Source organism: Takifugu rubripes, chromosome 11 (genome assembly GCF_901000725.2).
Source record: "Takifugu rubripes chromosome 11, fTakRub1.2, whole genome shotgun sequence".
NCBI lineage: Eukaryota > Metazoa > Chordata > Actinopteri > Tetraodontiformes > Tetraodontidae > Takifugu > Takifugu rubripes.
The window spans coordinates 5,566,249-5,586,045 of NC_042295.1; the positions used below are offsets into that span (position 1 = coordinate 5,566,249).

General features: G+C 42.0%; 1 long non-coding RNA gene across 2 annotated transcripts; it reads right to left on the reverse strand.

Moving 5' to 3' along the window:
* Nucleotides 1-1,657: 1,657 nt before the first annotated feature.
* LOC105418823 (uncharacterized) lies at nt 1,658-4,381 on the reverse strand. 2 transcript variants are annotated; one of them, XR_965856.2, is made up of 4 exons: nt 3,716-4,381; nt 3,414-3,545; nt 2,477-2,519; nt 1,658-2,369 (listed from the first exon to the last, which is right to left on the reverse strand). It is a non-coding gene; the product is annotated as an uncharacterized lncRNA (long non-coding RNA). The 2 variants fall into 2 exon arrangements; XR_003890127.1 differs by having other exon boundaries at nt 3,414-4,381.
* Nucleotides 4,382-19,797: the final 15,416 nt, after the last annotated feature.

The window sequence follows — 19,797 nt, forward strand, 5'->3', positions numbered from 1 at the left end:
CTGAAACTATCTTGCCTATCCTGTCATCTGTTCTTACTTATCAACAAACGTGCATGGACTTGGAGGGCGATCCGACGCCAGCTCGCAGCATTCGATTTCGAGGTTTGCTACGGGCCTGGCAAAAGTAATGCCAATGTAGATGCCTTTCCTTGCCTACACCCGCCTTTAGCCGTGGACTTCAACATCATAGCCTTTGGTACCTCTCTTCCACCACCCTTGCAGCAAGCCTTCCAAGCTCGAGGCCTGATGACTCACAGGCTGCTATCCACATTTCCCCTCCACATTTGCCAGTAGACATTGGTACCCTTCAGTAGGCTGATGCTGTAAACCACAAGTTTTGTACATTTTGCTGGGAGAAGCGATGCCCTGAGGAGCAGAAACACTCGGCTGACTGGGTGTGTTGGGGTGGTTTACAGGCAGGTTTTGCACTCTGATGGTGGGGAAGTGGTGCCTTCTGGTACTTCTGCCAGCTGCTCTAAAAGAGCTGGTCCTTACTGAGGTTCACCAGAGAAATTATTGATGCTAATTCAGTCCAATCCAGTCCTTCTTCTTGGGTGACCTCATCTTCTTCTTCCAGCCTCATTTGGTGTTGGTGCAGTCCTTCTTCTCCATTGTCTTCCCAAATGGCCAGATCAGAGGTCATATTCCTGTCCAGGAACTTATCAATCACCAGTAAATTATGCTGTCACGTTTTACGATGGAGGTCTACCATTTCCTGTCTGCCTGGCTCCAACTGTCTGAACAGTATTCAGGTCAAGGAAGGGTCAACTGACTTGCTTATGTGTATTCATACTAAAGAGTACATAGTATTCCTAACTTCTAAACTAACTGTAACATAAAACAAAAACATATAGTATAACACATGCTAATAAGATAAAAGATGTTAACAAGATAAAATAATTCTCTTCAAAGTGTAAAACAAGCAAAAAAAAAAAATATCACTCCAAATGTGACGGCCCCAGAGCTGTAGAGTTGTCTTGCACTGTGCTGTCTGTGGTTCACAGGTTTCCAGCAGGGTTGGGCTAACCTAATTGGAGCACCTGGCCAGTGATCTACAGGTTATAAAGTTCCACCTGATCCAGCATTCTGGGGCTTTTTCTCCTACCTCTGCAACTCCATCTCACGTGCCCAGCTGCTTTGCCTCTTGGTGAATTATTGTCTTTTGCACCTACAACAAACCTCACCCCTTTACTCACTTCATCCAGGCACTTGCTCACACCACTGATTTTCATTCTCACCTGCCATACTCCTTTATTGGGTGTTTTCTTTGGTTTTAGAAAATAAATGGTTAAACTGGACAGTGTGTCTTTCTCTTTTGTTGTCGACTTCACGAGTGGGCCATAACACCAAATGAAGGGAGAAACCACAAGTCTATTAAAGACTAACCAAACCAAAATAGGCAGTCAGAAAAACAAAAATTAAAAAAATATAATTTAACTATTTCAAGAGCTGTAAATGTACCACTTGATGATTCAGGAAAAAAACGAATTGGAAGGGAAAACAGAATTGGAGGGAGAGCTGGAGGTAAATGGGGTTGGAGAAATCAGCTAGCCACACAAAGTCTGCAAAGACAAGTGAAGCAAGCAAAACAGGACCATGAAGGGCAGGGAAACAAAAGAAAATAGATCTGACCTCCACATTATAACATATTGCCAGGCTTCAGGAACATATATAATTATTTGTAGTATACAGTACACAGTTTTGATAATCCGATTGCTGCCCACTTTTTTTTAGGTCAACCTGTTCAATGGTTTCAAAACACAAATCGCTTACCAGCCAATTACTTGGCTGCATCTCAATGCATTTAGATGTATAGATGTGTTCAAGACGACATGTAGAAGAATCAGAATGATGAAGAAATCATGTAATGATGTACATTATCCAAACTGTAGCAAGACTTTACTGAAAATATCCCGATATGAGTACACACACAGCATGCAACTGCAAAACATAAAAACATATTTTTAAGCAAAAGTAACAGTGGTTTAGATTAATATTCAATTCACTTTTATTATTCTTGGCACTTTACAGAAACCCAGGGCCTGACACCCAACAACATGAAGAAACCTTGAGCTGGACCAGGCTCATATGGGGGGTGTTAGGCTGCTGAAAGCCTATGGGAAAGACTAAGGTGAAGGTGGAAGACATAGAAGAGGATGGGCAGACACCATGTAACACTCCTGACTAGTCTGTTCAATTTCACTTTATCTGGCTCTCCCCAGGTTTTAAGTGCAAACCTGTTTAGCAATAAAAACAAGTTCTAATCGTTAATCTTTTCTGATTCTTTTTGACCATAGAGCTGAACAAAAAATGAAGAAATTTGTCAGGTTTGTGGAACACAGTCATGTGGCAGCAATTAATCCAGATATCTGGCAAAATAAAGCACAAACAACATTTACATTTGTATGATTTATATATATATATATATATATATATATATATATATATTTATGCATCTACTGTTGGATCGCAATACCTCACGTGTGGCACTGCCAATCCGTATGTTCTCTGAATGAAGACTAGAAGAAGAAAAAGGCCAATTTCAAAATGTATTTAGCAAATAGAACCAATTCAAGATACAAATATTACAGAGCTCTAAGGCCAGTAAGGGCCAGTTCATAACCCTGCAATAACAAAGTCAATTGTCCGGGCATGAAGTCTGACAACCTAACTATCCCTTGACCCAGTCTTTTATAGAAACACATATGTAAATTATTGATGCTAATCCAGTCCAATCCAGTCCCTCTGCTTGGATGACCTCATCTTCTTCTTCCAGTCCCATTGGATACTGGTACAGTCCTTGTTCTCCGTTGTTTCCCAAATGGCCAGGTCAAAGTTAACCAGCAGTTTACCCAGCCGGCCATCAGCTTACCCAGCCGGCCATCAGCAGGAGGGTCCCCCTACATGAGCCTGGTCCTGCTCAAGGTTTCTTCCTGTTAAAGGGGAGTTTTTCCTTGCCACTGTTGCTTGTCTGGGGTCTGGCCCTGGGATTCTGGAAAGCGCCTTGAAACAATTTTGATTGTAACAGATGCTATATAAATAAAGATTGATTGATTGATTGATTGAAAGTTCACCTTCTTCCCGCAGATGAACTTATCAACACAAGTAAACTATGCTGTCAAGTTTTACGATGGGTGTTTAACAGTCCCCGTCTGACTGTCTCTTGCGATTACAACTGTCTAAACAACAATCATGTCAAGGAAAGGGTAAACTGATCTTTATTACACTTGCTAATGATTCTACCATCCCTAACTTCTAAATTACTTCTAACAGAAAACAGAAACACATGGTAGAACACATGGTAACAAGGTAAACACAATTCTCTTCACTACTCAAGTAAAAGTACAAATATTGTGCATTAAACATACTCTTAGAAGTACATTTTACTCAAAATGTTACTCAAATAAATGTACCTCATTGCCGAGGGATCTGGATGGAAAGACGAAGCATGAAGGCAGGTTCCCCCTGAAGGAGTTGAGGGCTGTCTGTAGGTGTTTCAAGGTATGATCAGGGTCCGTCCTTCCAGCTGCATCCCTAAAAAGTGGCTGATTTTTAGAGATGAATAGAAACTGTTCAATTCTTCAGCATCAACTCAGTCAGCCGAGTAACTGCATCATGTGATTCATGGAAAGGAATGAATATATAAAGAAATGCATTTATTAATCTTCAACGACCTCCAGAATTTTAATTGAACATAATGGTACTACAATATTACCATTGGTATGTACGTATCCACATCCGGCAATAAAAGGTCCGGGAACTGAGGTTACCAAAAGAACTGAGGAATGAGGTCACCAAAAGAATGTTGCTTAGGCTAATAGGTTCACGTGCAGACAGGTCTGGATGAAAAATGCTTGGAAAGTTTGCTCTTGATTTCACAATGATATTGATTTTTGAATTTAGAGAGTCAGCAGCTCTATTTGATGAAGTGCAAAGCATTACTCGCCCAACATACAGACTCATTTCATTTTCACTTTTGTTTCTTTCTGTCATCCAAAACTATGACACATCAAATAAAAATGGAAAGCAGTTATGGATGCTAGATGAGGCATGACATGATCATGATACAAGGAAGTGAAATGGTGACGTAAATACAGGTGAATCGACATTCTTGTCTTCCATCTTGAAAGATTCTTATTATCATTACACTTAGAAAACATCTGACCGTGAAACCAGAAGGTAGTCAATGTGGATAATATCTGTCCTTTTTAAGGAAAAAAAAAAATCAAAATTAGTTTGGTTTATCAAATGATAATTAGTGCCAATTTGAGGAAACCACTTCCAGTTCTTTGAATAGAAAAATTAAATCCTTCCTGTTTGTTCCACTTCCTTCCTTGATTGTTTGATAATCGTCAACTTCGACTTCAACAACTTCAACTCAACTTTAATGCCTCAGGGAAATTAAAAAAAATCTTAAAAACTTTAATTCCGTGAGACTGGAGTTATTGGCTTTGAAATGGGCCATGACGGAGAAGTTCCGTGAATATTTGTTGGGACAAGTGTGTTGTCTTCACAGACAGTAACCCTCTTAGTCATCTGGGCACAGTTGAACTGGATGCTCTAGAGCAGCACTAGGAAGTCCAGCGTGGAAATATTGAAATGTCTGTGATTATCAGAATGAGAACCATGTAATTGATTGCTCAAGTAGCTTAGCATATGACAAGATGTACTAACGCTACTCATGCCAAGCTAATGTTACAATGTCAGCAAGTTCAACAGAAGGCTAAGACGACAAGTTCTGCTTACACAGATACAATCCATACCACTGTTGATTGTGGTAAGTCAAAACAGGAACAAGTATCATGTGTGCATTGAGAAATTCTGGTAAGACATGGTGGGTTAAGAAAAGGTCAGGTCCATGTTCTGCTGAGACAAAGGAAATCACCTGAGGTAGGGCGAACAACAAGTGACATATGAACTGTATATAGGATGGATACAGGCCAGCCTTAGATAGTCTTTTCAGGGGACCATGCTGACAGACAGGCTGTGTACTTGAACAGACTCTGAAGCTTCATAACTTGTCTTGCCAATACATTTTGAGTGTTGCTATGCTGAAACTATCTTGCCTATCCTGTCATCTGTTCTTACTTATCAACAAACGTGCATGGACTTGGAGGGCAATCCCCCTTTTGGTCTAGCCTAAGCTAGGCCAATATAACAATTCACTGACCGCTCCCTTTGCTGTAATCAAGAATAATAGAAGTTTAATCATGGTGCCATCTTCTTTAGATGTTCTCGGATCTGTCCAAGCGTTCTCTGTGAATTATCTGCTGGGGTACATTGATTCCAGTGATACCAGAGTTAGGGTTAATGTGTTAGGGTGTTAGTATGTTAGGATGTTAGGGTTAGGGTTAACATGCGATGTTCACTCTGCAACTTCAAAGGGACCAGTCCACCTGGGCTCTGACCACTTTCACTTGATGACTCTCAGAAGAACCCACTCAGCTGTGTGTGGAATTCCTGGATCTTCACTGACTGTGGTTACAGAGGTTGCCTGTTGGGAGAAAACTGAGAGAGTCGTTTTTAGTTGAACAAAATAAGATTTATATTTCATAAAAGTGCTGGGCTGGCCTAAGGATTTTCTGCTCCTGGTCCCGGAAAGAGAACACCCCTCTCGAGCTCAAAGGGGGTGAATCCTGTTCGGGAGCTAACAGAGCTTCTTACTGACATCAAGGCTATTGGAAGCGCCTGTGTCCATTTCATTCCACTGTAAGCACATATGTTGCCAATTTTGCTCTTCAGTGTTTGATTCATTCTTTCTACCTGCGCCTAACGCCTTCTCTACTTCTTGTAAATCTTTATTCTTAAAATGAGTTCTATTATCAGACCTAATTTGTTTGGGGAAACCATGTGTCGGATTAATCAAAAATTTAATAACACTTGCATCTTCTGCTTTTACGGGAACCGCCTCTGGGCAGCCATTGACTCGGTCTATCATGTCGGTGAAATCTATTATTTTCCTTGCCCTGCCATGGAAACTTGCCCTCATGTGGTCAAATTTTTTTTTTTTTTTATGTTCAAATTTTTTATTTTCAAGTAAAGGCAAAAAATACAATACAGAAGAAACAAGCCTAAGGCCAAGAACATGCCATAGGACAAAATACAATAGAGACACTACAGAAATAAATAATAATTACAAAAAAAAAAATATATATATAAAATAAAATAAAAATATGTATATAAAGAAAGAAAGACAGGACAAAAAAAATCACATATTGACAAAAATAAAGGGAATTGCACTTAAAAAAAAGGGGGAAACAGCAGTGGAACTATATTAGAAGAGCTAGAGGAGATAAGATTTTATGTCATGCTACTCAAAGACTCAGTGGCGGTACGCCATATGTTGATTGTAGTTTCATTTGCGCAGTTAATCCGAGCAGTTGAAAGCTCCATGTAAATGACATCGAGCAGGGACAATACCCAAGATCGGGTGGTCAGAGAGTGAGGTGGTTTCCAATGAGTTGCAATCATTTTTTTTGCTGCTGTTAGTCCAGCAAAAATTAGTCTTTTTTTTGGTTTGGAAATCTTAAGAACTGAAAGATCATCTAAGATCAAAACAGGTATAGTTACAGGCACATGTGTCAGGTCAGACAACTTAGCAGCAAACTTTGGACGGGAGGGCAGTCCCAAAACATATAGATGTAAGTGCCTAGAGCTTTCAGAGAACATAGGATATGTTGATGGTCTGGGTTGCGGGATGCTTCCGTTATACTGGACCAGACCACATTCCAATCAAACTGCTGAGCAAGGTCAGGACAATCTTTTTTCCAAATTCTCTCGATGGGGAGTGAGGCTGGGTCCCTTTGCAAAAAACGGTATAGTTTAGAGACTACGCCCTTAGCTCCTTTATGTTTAGTAAACAAGTCTCTTAATGGGTGGGTAGGTAAAGAGCACTGCAGGGGCACACCCTGTGCTTTAAGTGCTGATCTTAGTTGTAAGTAAAAGAAAAAAGAGGAATTTGGCAAGTCAAAAGCCACCCTAATATCATTGAAAGAGAGTAACCCAGAGTCATTGCAGATATCCTTAAGATAGCAAACACCCCTCTGTTGCCATTGAGGAGCAGCAATAGGCCGTCCTCCTATTAAAATCCCATTATTGTTGAAAATTGGGGAAAAGGGGTGCCATTTGCAGGCCAGACGACAGTGTGTCTCAACTTGTCTCCATGTCGATACAAGGTAAGAAATTAGGGGGCCAAAACATAATTGACACTGTTTTTTAGAAATGTTGCTGAAGAGAACATCCTGAAGAGTCCATGGTTGAACTGCATTGCTTTCTAGCGTACGCCAGGAGGCAGAACAATCAGGATTAAACCAGGAGAGTAAGGGCCTAAGCACAAATGACCAGAAATATAGCTTAAAGTCAGGTACCGGCAAACCCCCATCCTCCCTCCTTCTCTGCAGGATGGACATTTTCAGACGAGGGCGCTTTTTGTTCCGTATAAATTTGGTGGCTTGCTCCAATGGTCAGATGGAGGAGGGAGGGGAATCATAGAGCTAACAAAGTTAATTCTAGGCAAGATGTTCATTTTGATGACAGAGACACGGGCACGGATAGACATAGGAAGATCAACCCACCGGTCCAAATCCCTTAATGTTTTGTTTAGAACTACAGAGTAATTATATTTAGTGATCTGGTTTAGAGAGGGGAATATTTCAATTCCTAAATATGTAAAGTGTGGTACTATGGGGATGTTGATTGGAAGAACAGAAGATTTAGCAGCCTCATTGAGATGTAGGAGAGCAGATTTGGACCAATTAATTTTAAACCCTGACAATTTCCCAAACTCTTCACAAATAGCCAGTAGGTGTGGTGCAGATTGAGCTGGATTTTCTAAGAAAACTAAGACATCATCCGCATATAGCGACAGGTGATGTTGGGTGTTGCAGACAGAGATAGGCAAAATCAAATTAGATTGACGAATTGCTTCGGCTAGAGGCTCCAGAGAAAGTACAAATAATGCAGGGCTGAGCGGGCAGCCCTGGCGTGAGGACCTGGAAACTGAGAAAGGAGAAGAATACATTTGACCAGTCAAAACCTGAGCGGAAGGATTTGAATAAAGCGTCTTAATCATTCCAATAAAATTCTTGCCAAAGCCCATTGTCTCTAAGACAGACCACAAGAATGGCCACTCTAGACGGTCAAAAGCTTTCATGGCATCCAGCGAGAGTACAGACATAGGTGTTTTGTTGTCTGTTGCTGCCTCAATAATGTGAAGAAGACACCTAACATTATCAGTTGCCAAACGTGACTTTATGAAACCTACCCGGTCAGGGTTGACCAGCAACAGCATGTAACGTTCAAGACGGCGAGCAAGGAGTTTAGCAAAAATCTTCAAGTCAGAGTTTAGGAGGCTGAGTGGACGGTAGCTCGAGCAATCAGTGGGGTCTTTATCCTTTTTCAGCAGTAGGGAAATGAGGGCTGTGTTCACATCCCTCAAAAATCCACCCCTTTCAATCGAGAACACAATCATATCTAAAAGAAATGGGCCCAGATGTTCCCAGAAAGTAACATAAAATTCAGGAGGGATGCCATCAATGCCTGGTGATTTCCCTTTCTGCATTGTTTTTGCAGCTTTTTCAAGTTCTTCCAGGAGAATTGGTCTTTCTAAGTGAGAGGAGTCCGTTCCTGATAGTTGGGGTAAACATAATTGATTTAAAAATCTGTCACATTGAATTTTATCCAAGGACACCTCTGTTTTATATAGCTCAGAGTAAAAAGTTCGGAATGTGCAATTTATCTGTTTAGGATAAATTGTGTTGCCATCTGCCAGTTTAATGGCAGGGATGTCTGCAAAATGGTCATTAGCTCTGATTCTCATAGCCAGGAGATGACTCGATCTGGCAAAATGAAAATAATATTTTTGTCTGGTCCTGTGAATTTGAAATTCGGATTGCTGTTTCAAAATGTTGTTGATTTCCTTTTAATTATTGTGCGTTGTAGAGCAACTGGTTCTGTAAAATTGGATTGCAAAATGGAGTCCAACCTGGTAAATTCTAGTTCAAGATTTTGTAAATGAAGGGATCTTGATTTTCGTGCATTAGAGCTAAATAAAATAGTATTGCTTCTAATAAAGCCTTTGATAGCATCCCAAAGGATTCTGGGGTCCTCCACAGAACCAACATTGAAGTTGAGAAATTCTTTGAGGCCTGAAACAAATTGTTTGGTGTACTCTTCATTTTTAAGTAATGAGGTATTGAAGCGCCATCTAACAGCGCGTTTGGAGACGTAATTCAAAGTTACAGAGCAGAAGACACCCTTGTGGTCTGAAAGAGCTATTGGGAGTAAGGTTTGACAAGTTGAAATAGTTGTGGAGAAGCGAAGAGGTAGTCTATCCTAGAAAAAGATTTGTGGCGGCCAGAGAAGAAAGTATCATCTCTGATGGTGGGATTGACTAACCGCCAAATGTCCATCAGGCCCAAGTTATTAGCCCAAGATTTTAAAGCATTTGTGGCCATAGACTGGCCTCCCGATGAGGTTGCGCTAGATCTATCAGAAACTGGGTCCCATACTGCATTAAAATCCGCTCCTACAATGAAAGAGTAATCCGTCAATTCTAGCATTTTTGTTGTGATTCAATTATAAAAATCTTTTCTGAAATCATTAGGGGCATATAGAGATATAAGGGCTATCTTCCTTGAGTGAACTTCTATCTGAGCTATCGCAACTCTACCCGATTCATCAGCCCAGGATGTTGCAATTTTTACAGGCAAACTACGTCTCACAACAATGGCCACACCTTTAGTTTTTGTGTCTGCAGAGGAAAATGCTATAGTGTGAAAAAATCTGTCTGCAAAACGACCCATGTCAGCCTTCAGCAGGTGTGTCTCCTGCAGCAGTGCTATGTCAATGTTTTTTCTTTTAAGCAGAGTAAGAGTGCTAGTACGCTTATGGGGAGCATTCAATCCACCACAGTTCCATACTAAAATGTTAAGATCACCCATGTTCTAAGAAAAAAGCTCTAGGCACAAACAAAGAGAAAATGTTACCATAGTCCTCCTCCATTAATAGTGCAATCACAAGTGTATTTGAGAAAGGGTCCCTCATTAAACAATATGGATAAAACAAAGACAGAACAAAAAGAATATGTAAAATAAAATATAAAACACAAAAATAAAAGAAAAAAGAAAACACAATAAACATGCATACAAAAGGCAAATAGTTAAGTAGGCCTGTGATCATATTGGATATGGGGCAGCCAGTGTAGAAGGCCCAGCCCGGCAGTACAGTAATAGAAATGATTGTAGCATACAGTAAGACTAGTATTTAGATGTTCACTCAAATCGCGCCAACAGCGTCAAAAACAAGTCAGAAAAAATAAGATAAAGAAATCTACCACTCCTAAGGGAAGTGAAGTAGCTTATATATATATATATATATATATATATATATATATATATATATATATATATATATACACACACACCATAAGCGAACAATAACGTTGTGCTCATTTACAAATTAACATTGAGATACGTACAGAACAGGTGCAGGGCACCTATCTCGGGACAAAGTAGCTCTGGAACCAAAGTAACAAGAGTAAACACCAATCGAAGCCAGTATACCAACCGATATGAGATCGGTGCAGTCAATTCCGGTGAAAAACGGAGTAGAACTCGGTCTCGTAACAATAATACTCGAGAATGAGCTGCGTTTACGGCAATGAAGCAATGTTATTCTGTACCGGAGCCACTGGGTACGTGGGTCGCACCGACGTCCAAAAAGTCTTCCGCTTCTTTCGGCGACGTGAAGGCCTTGAACTGGGCACCGTCTTTAATTTTGAGAGTGGCCGGGTAGAGCAGAAAAAAGTCCAAACCTTTAGCTCGAGCTGTATCCATAGCTCGTTGAAAACTTTGACGGCGCCTGACAGTGAAGTTGCTGTAATCCGGAGAAAAGCGAATCTTCCGACCGTTGATGGAGAGGGGATCCTTCTTGGCAGCACGTAGAATGGCTAGGCGGGAAGAGTAGCGAAGCACGCTGAAAATCAGGGTGCGAGTAGCACCACGAGTGCGGGCACCGTCGCTGTAGATTCTGTGTGCACTCATGATCTCAATCCGGGTGTCGCCAAGAGTGGGGAACCACTTAGGGAGAGACTGTGAAATAAACTGGGTAGCGCTAGAGCCCTCAAGCCCTTCGTCCAAGCCAATGACACGGATGTGACAGCTTCTACTCCTGTCTTCCATGTCTGCTAGCTTAAAGTCTATGGCCTGCAAAGCCCCGTCGTGCTTGTCCACTTTGCTACAATTACTTCCGACAGTAGTTTTCAGTGAGTCTACGTCGGATTTAATGGCATTGAGGGCAGTCGTGAGCGTAGTTAGCTCAGCTTGAATGGCACTTAGCTTCACATCGTTGTCTTTCCCCAGTTGTTGGATTTCGGAAAGCCGCGGCTCCAGGTACTCGCGTTGCTTCTGCATCATGTACTCGGCAATTGCGTCGACGTCGGTGTCTTGAGAGACGCTGGGGACTTTTTTCTTGGAGGACATCAGAGGCATATGTTTTGTACCACCCCAAAATGTTGAGCTAGAAACCTGTAGCTACGAATTAATTAACAATTTGACAACGCCGGGCAGAGAGCAGTAAGCCTAGGCAGCCATCTTGTCCAGCCGATCACGTGACTCCATGTGGTCGAATTGTTGATTTTACGTTAAATTGTGTGCATATTGAACATTCTCTGCATCATACGTGGTTTCCCGCAGTGTGTCAGGCCGTGGGCCTCTTCCAGAACGGCATCTAACAGACCGGGCGGGAGAACAGGTCTTCCGTCTGGGCCCCGCCAAATTCCTTCAACTTTCACAGCCCCCCTTTGCCTTCCAAACTGTTTTTACATGTGGAGACGCTTCTTCTTGATCACAACCAAGTCTTTCCCTGTCGTATCTTGGTGAAATTTCCTGAACTGTTTTCTCTACCATCAACAAATTGTAAATTGGTTTCCAATACCTGCAGCCTTCTTTGCTGCCTGATCTGCAGCCTCATTACCTCTTTCCTCCAGAAAGTTCTCTTTACTATGACCTTTGCACTTTACAACTGCAACCTCTGCTGGTTCCATGAGTGCCTGTGCCAATTGCCTCATTTCTGCCTCATGTTTTATAAGAGATCCTGATGCTGTATTAAAACCTGCCCGCAACCATTGACAACGTTCTAACTGGATAGCTCCCACCAAATACGCTGTAATCTGTACCCTTTGATATTTCTAATGCTCAAATAACTGCCCTCAATTCTGCGAGTTGTGCTGACTCTTTACCTGTTATCTTTCCTGTTTTCACTTCCTCAAAATCCTCTTCTGATTTTCTAACTATTGCATAGGCAGCTGTAGTATCTGACCCGTTCTATGCAGGCTTTACGTCTGTAAGGCCTTAATGTGTTTAGCACCCAGCCTAAGCACCATATTAGGACATGCTCCACATGTGTGTCCTGTGTCTTCTTCCTTTATGTAAAAGGAGCTGCTAAAAGATGACACTGGAGCCTGTGGGCCCCTGGTTGTTCTCCATATGAGGATGTGTAGCATGAAGCATCTTCAGTATTCCCTTTTTTGGTAATAACTGAACACTATACCATTGGGTTGGCCATATTGTATAGCGTGAGGTCATCAGTAAAGAATGTGTTTACTTGACTGTATAAGAAGGAGGTGTCGATGTAGACACCTCGGAGTTCTTCACCATCGGGACCGCAAAACCTCCCTCAGACAAACTGCAGTGTTCGATTGATACCTGACTGTTCTCTCCAATAAACATCTTTGATAACCAAGTCGGTGTCTGCGAAGATTCCTTCCTCATCAACACATCTCGGCTACCACCAGGAGAAGATTCACAACACAGCTTTCAGCCCCTCCTGTGGATGTCTGAAACAACAGCCATCTGTAAATAGTATTTCATCTGGATCCTTTAACGGCTCCACCTTGAGGTCTACTCTGATTTTTTCACCTTTCTTCACTTTCTCCTCACATCTGACGACCTCACATCGCCCTCTCCTATACCATCTGCCATATTGATCCCTTCATGTGTGTATGTTATATGTGGTGCCGTTAAAATCTTGTCCATCCTGGTTTGTCTAAGTGAGGTCATGGTGAATGCTGCTGAGCTGACCAGTGATACCACACTCTGTGTTGTAAGAACTGTCAGAGCGTAACCCATCACTAAATGTGCTGTTTTTTGTAAAAGTTTTGCTACACCTGCTACATGCCTTACACATAGTGCCTGCCTGTTTTCAATGGGGCCCAGCATTATATTTGCATACATTAATACTTTCCTTTCACCCCCTTTTTTCTGAAAGAGAACACCATTTACTGTATGTTCTCCTCCAGAAGCATCCAAAAAGAAAGTATCTTTATATTCCGGAATGGCAAAGCATGCAGATGTCGTGAGTGCCTGTTTAAGAGCAATTAATGCTTTCTCTCCCTCAGTTGTCCATGTTAGCCGGGCTGCCAAATCACGCATTCCCTGTTCATTCACCATTGCACGTAGGGGCGTAGTCTTTTCTGAATATGTAGGAATAAAATGTCTACTATAGCTTGTGAGACCCACAAATGACAACATTTCCTTTACAGTCTCTCATACCACTCATTTTGTTCAGCAAAGTCGACCTGCGCAGCCACACCTTCAGGCCCAACACACAAACACGGTGATGTAATCATCCAGAAATTTCCCTATAACTTTTCTCCAAACGCATCCTGATACACCTCATTATTCTCAAGGGTCATTAAACAGAGTGACATGATAGGGATCAACTGGCGGGGCAAAGGGACTCAGCATTGACAACCAGGGCCTCCAGCTCTGAAACAATGCCACAACACCGACACCAGGTGAGGTCTCAGGCTCAAGTTCTCCCCAATAAATGTCCGCCCACACCCCCTGTTCTGGAAAGGGTGTCGGACTCATCAGCATTTGTCCCTTCACACCTTGGTGTGAAATACAGCAGTTCAGTTTCAGTCCATTAGGAAATTGCACCAAAATACCTTTATCTCCACACAGAATAGCTGCTCCTGTCCTCACAAGGAGATCTCTTCCCAACAGGTTAATAGGGCAATGTGGTGAAATCAAAAAAGGGTGCAACACAGTCTGTCCGGCAAAATGAGTCACTAATGGCACAGAAAACGGCAGTCTCTCCGGTCTCCCTGAGAACCCCACAAGCTCGACGGTGTCAGATGAGATCGGCTCCGGTGATAAATTACATGAGATGGTGGAACACTGCCTGGTACCTCCGGGTAGTTGTGATATGGACAGTCCCTTTGCCAATGACCATACCATTTGCAGGCGTGACACTGATCTCGGCCTAAGTACCCGCTTATCAAGCCGTATCCCTGCCCGCCGCGTCTCCCACACATGCCTCCCCTTGGACTGACCCAATACGGGTTTATCGGAGCAAAATCTTGTTGCGGACCTAACTGATCTGGCTGCACCTGCTGAGAAAACCGCTGAACCATCTGTTTCTATTCCTTTTGTTTATCATTAAGCTTTTTCAGTGCTTCATCTAACTGCATTTTTAGGAGCTGTTCCTGCGCTGTCACCACCCCCCTCTTTCTTTCCCTGTTTAAATGTGTTGATGTGGTGAGAGAGATGTCTCTCCCAGACTTCCGCTGTGCTGCCTGGAAGGTCAGGATTTCCTTCCATGGCTTCTTTCACTAATTGTGGAAGTCCTAAAATTATTGCCTGACGGAACAACGTGGTGTGTAAATGATCTGAGCCAGGATGGCACCCTGTGGCACACATCCATTCCTCTTTACACCTCGTAAGGAACCCATGTGCCGACTCACTTTCCTCCCACTTAAATCTTAAGTTCTGCATTGCTCCTGGAGATATTGGAAATATCTGTCTCATAGCTTCACCAACCCTGGTTGCACATGGGCCAAAACGTGCAGCATTAGGTCTATCTTTAATACCTGCTGCTACCTCGACCTTATCCAAATCCCAGAGAGACACTTGTCTCCCTAAAATTCCTCTAAAGTCTCCCATCGCCAACTGCATGCCCTGTGTTAAACTAAAAAGGCTGGACATCCATTTGCCGCCTCCCTCTGCGGGTGGGGGCATCTTATCCACCAAACAATTAATGTCTGTGATAGCAAACGGAACATATACTGGTTCCTGTCCTCCTCTTTTCTGTATCAGAGGGGCCTGTAGCTGCCGTCTTTCTGAAACGGGCCCCTTATTCCTTGTGTGTATTCCTGTTTGACCCACCTCCTCATTATTTATGGCCCTTGTCAGTGGTAAACCTCTGTACTCACACTCAGTCTCTTCCCCTGATTCTGATTCATAATTTTCCATACTTGAACGTGGATCTTTTACATATAATTCTGTCCGAGATTCAACAGGCTCCTGAAGCTCCAATTCCCCAATAAATGTAGCCGGAAGTTTGAGGGTGTCTGTCTTACTCTCACTCTCCTTTTTATCACTGCCATAAATCAGTCTTGCCTTCTCCTCCCTGCGTTCAGCCCTGGCAAATCCTCCTGAGAGATCAGCTCTTTTCACTTGTTTTGTTTGATTGCTAGATGTTTTGAAGACGTTTAATGCAGATTTTTGACTATCTTGTTTTTTAAATGTAGTTTGTTGAGAGATTTTAGGGCGAACCACCTGAGCTTCCTCTCTAAATTAAATTTTTCCTAAGTTATCTTCAACCTCTCCCTGTCCCTGTTTGATCATTCTAACCTGTCTCCAAAGTTCCCACACTGTCTCACGTAACTCCTGCATTTCTTTATTTCTGTCCACATCTAACTGACCACTATTAGTAGTCAAAACTGGCAATTGATATGGGGGTGGAGAAGAGGTAGTAGGTACTGATGGATAAAGAGTAGTGTTAAGTGTCAATGTCTGGTTTGGATCTTCTAATGAAGGCTTTTCTTCATTGGGCACTCATGTGACCCCCCTAGATCTGCAATTGTGCACTGCTGCACATGTCATAGCCACAACATGTATCCTTCGACGCTTGTCTTCTAACTCCTTACCCTGTTTTTGCCACGATTTTCCTGCTTTAAAACCTAATTTTGGATTTTTCAAATGATCTTGAAATCTAGTGTGGATTTCTTACTCCCACTTACACAATGCTTCAGCTAAATTAACCTTCACCTCTGGAGGGGGAAGTATCTTTTGCTTCTGAGCTTCCTTCCACAACTTTTTTATTGCATCCAATTCTCTTTCCCTGTCCTCTCCTTTCATGCCACTCACCACCTGATCAAGAGTCCACTTCCACGGTTCTTCCACAGACCGAGGATAGGGAGAACATTCTCCCTGATCCCAACACGCTTTGCCACATTCTAGTTCCATCTCTAACTATGCTCCCAATTGAGATTGAATGTGAATAACTCCAACAGTCAACTCAATGCCTCAGTGAAACAAGCTTCTAGACCAAACTTCGTTGGTCCGGTTCCACTCTGGGGGTGAATTCCCAAGGACAAAGAGCCTTTTAATTCACGTTCACTCTTTTCCCACTTTTCCAACCCACACAAAAACACAAATCTCGGGCGTCGGGTGATCGGCCGTCAACTGCACTCCGAGTCCCAACCCAAATCTTTTTCATATACAGTGCTGTGTATACAGCAATACAGCACTGTACTAGTTCCGGTTTACTCTAACCGTCTATTCCCTGTTTTTTCAACAGTACTTCCGGCCTCTAACCGTCTATTCCCTGTTTTTTCAACAGTACTTCCAGCCTCTGACCGTCTATTCCCTGTTTTTTCAACAGCACTTCCGGCCTCTAACCGTCTATTTTCCGGACTCGAACCGTAATTCCTGCAGTCGTTTCAATATTTTCTATATTTGTATCTGGAATTTATAACTCGGACACTTCAATTGACAGTGACGACAAATTTTTGGAAATTGCCAATGTGCAGAATTTTTGATTAAACAGGTGTCTGCTTACCTTTTACTCGGGATCCCTTTGTCGTCAGTTGTCCTCCGAAGTGACCGTTGTTCAATTCTTTGCCTCAGATGACTTCTCTGTCTTCATCACGTCGGGGTCACCAAATTGTTGGATTGCAATACCTCTCGTGTGTCACTGCCAATCCGCATGTTCTTTAAATGAAGACTTCAAGTAAACAAATGCCAATTTCAAAATGTATTTAGCAAATAGAATCAATTCAAGATACAAATATTACAGAGCTCTGGGCCAGTTCATAACCCTACAATAACAGAGTCCATTGTAAGGGCATGAAGTCTGACGACCTAACTATCCCTTGACCCAGTCTTTTATAGAAAGACATATGTAAATTATTGATGCTAATTCAGTCCAATCCAGTCCTTCTTCTTGGGTGACCTCATCTTCTTCTTCCAGCCTCATTTGGTGTTGGTGCAGTCCTTCTTCTCCATTGTCTTCCCAAATGGCCAGATCAGAGGTCATATTCCTGTCCAGGAACTTATCAATCACCAGTAAATTATGCTGTCACGTTTTACGATGAGGGTCTACCATTTCCTGTCTGCCTGGCTCCAACTGTCTAAACAGTATTCATGTCAAGGAAGGGTCAACTGACTTGCTTATGTGTATTCCTACTAAAGATTATATACTATCCCTAACTTCTAAACTAATTGTAACATAAAACAAAAACATACAGTATAACACATGCTAATAAGATAAAAGATGCTAACAAGATAAAATAATTCTCTTCAACAGGGAGCTGGTTCCACAGCAGGGGGGGCTGGTAGCTAAATGCTGATAAATCTGATAAATACAATCTAAACCAGTCTAGTACTGTACCTTTAATTCCAATTATATGTCCCAGTCTCTGTAACAGGATGCTGTGATCAACTGTTTCAAAAGCAGCACTGAGATCCAGCAGATGCAGCATCGAAATCAGTCCAAGATCTGAAGCTGTAAGAAGATCATTAGTAACTTTAATAAGTGCTGTTTCTGTGCTGTGATGAGAAGCCTGACTGAAACAGGCTGTTTCTCTGCAGGTGCTCCAGTAACTGAGTCACCACAACCTTCTCTAGAATTTTAGAGATAAAAGGAAGGTTGGATATCGGCCTATAATTTGCTAGTACGTCCGGATCAGTGATTTCTTTTTAAGCAAAGGCTTAATCACTGCCACCTTGTAGGACCGGGGTACATAACCTGTCACTAAAGAACAATTGATCTGGTCCAGGATAGAGCTGCCTATCATTGGTAAAACATCCTTCAGCAGGTGTGTTGGGATGGGATCTAAAAGACACGTGGTGGTCTTGGATTTATGAATTAGCCAAGACGCCTCAAAAAATACATAGAAGTGTAGGAGTTTAAGGGCTCGTTGGAGACCCTGTATGGTCCCACAGTGAGCACATCTGGTGATGGTCCAGTTGTTGGGATGGCCTGGTTAGCTTTTTCTCTGATAGCTAGAACTTTATCAGTGAAGAGGCTCATGAAGTCTTCACCACTAAGGGAAGAAGGGATACGTGGATCTAAAACACTGTGATTCTTGGTTAATTTGGCCACAGTGCTGAAAAGAAATCTGGGGTTATTCTTGTTTTCTTCAATTAACGAAGAAAAATAAGCTGTTCTAGACTTACAGAGGGCCTTTTTGTAAACTGCCAGACAGTCTTTCCAGGCTAAATGGTAGCTATCTATTTTAAAAGAATACCACTTCCTTTCTAGTCTTTGCACTTTCTGCTTGAGGGTCCTAATGTGCGAATTATATCAGGGGGCACACCTCCTCTGACTTACTATTTTCTTTTTCAGGGGGGCAACAGAATCAAGCGTGGTTCTCAGTGAGGTTGCTGCACCTTCAGCAATAGAGTCAACCTCTGCAGAGCTAAGATTATAATGATTGATTTCCGCTATATACATCTGCTGTAAAAGTGATCAAAGAATGATCTTGCAGGAGTGGGTTTTGAGGGGAACACTGACAAATGTTCTACCTCAACACTGTAAGTCAGAACTAGATCAAGGGTGTGGTTGAAGCTATGAGTTGGTTGGTTTATCTGTTGAAGGAAACCAACTGACTTAAGTAATGAAATTAAGCCATTTCTAAAGCTGTCATTTACAACGTCTACATGGATATTAAAGTCTCCAATGATAATGACTTTGTCTGTTCTAAGGACCAAGTCAGATAAGAAATCAGAGAACTCAGATAGGAACTCTGTATGTGGCCCAGCAGGGGGTCGATATACAACTACAAACAAAAATTTTCTGCATTCCGGTTCAGATGAGTGATGCCAAGAGTCAGGCTTTCAAATGAACTGGAACCATGTTTGGGTCTAGGATTAATTAATAACTTGGAGTAATAGATTGCTGCCACTCCCCTTCCTTGACCAGTAACACGAGGAATTAAGATGGGTAGGAGGAGTAGATTCATTTAAGCTAACATACTCCTCCTCCTGAAGCCAGGTCTCAGTGAGACAAAATAAATTATTGTGATGATCCGCTATCAGGTCGTGCACAAACATGGATTTGCACAAAAGAGTTTTCATATTTAACAGTCCACATTTAATCATGATGTTAGTTTCACCAATTTTTTGCTTTGGTATGAATTTTAATGAGATTATGGTGATTGACCGCTCCCCTGCTCTGTGCTTGGTGAACTTTTAATCGTGGAACAGAGACTACCTCTATAGTGTTAAATATGTTATTGTTGGTGGATGAGGGTTTTATGGAAGCAGCAGAGAGGTGTGTAAGACTACAACTCTGCATGCTGGTGCATCCTGGCACAAAGGAACAGTGCCTTTAAGGATAAGGATAAAAAACTTTATTGATCCCACATCGGGGAAATTACACGTTACAGCGTTAGCCCGTGGTGTACAATACAGAAAAGTACTAAAATAAAAAAAAATAAAAAAAAACACTCTTATATTATGTTAATTGCTTTAATCAGTCTGATCTTCTTATAGTTGGAACACACCCTCA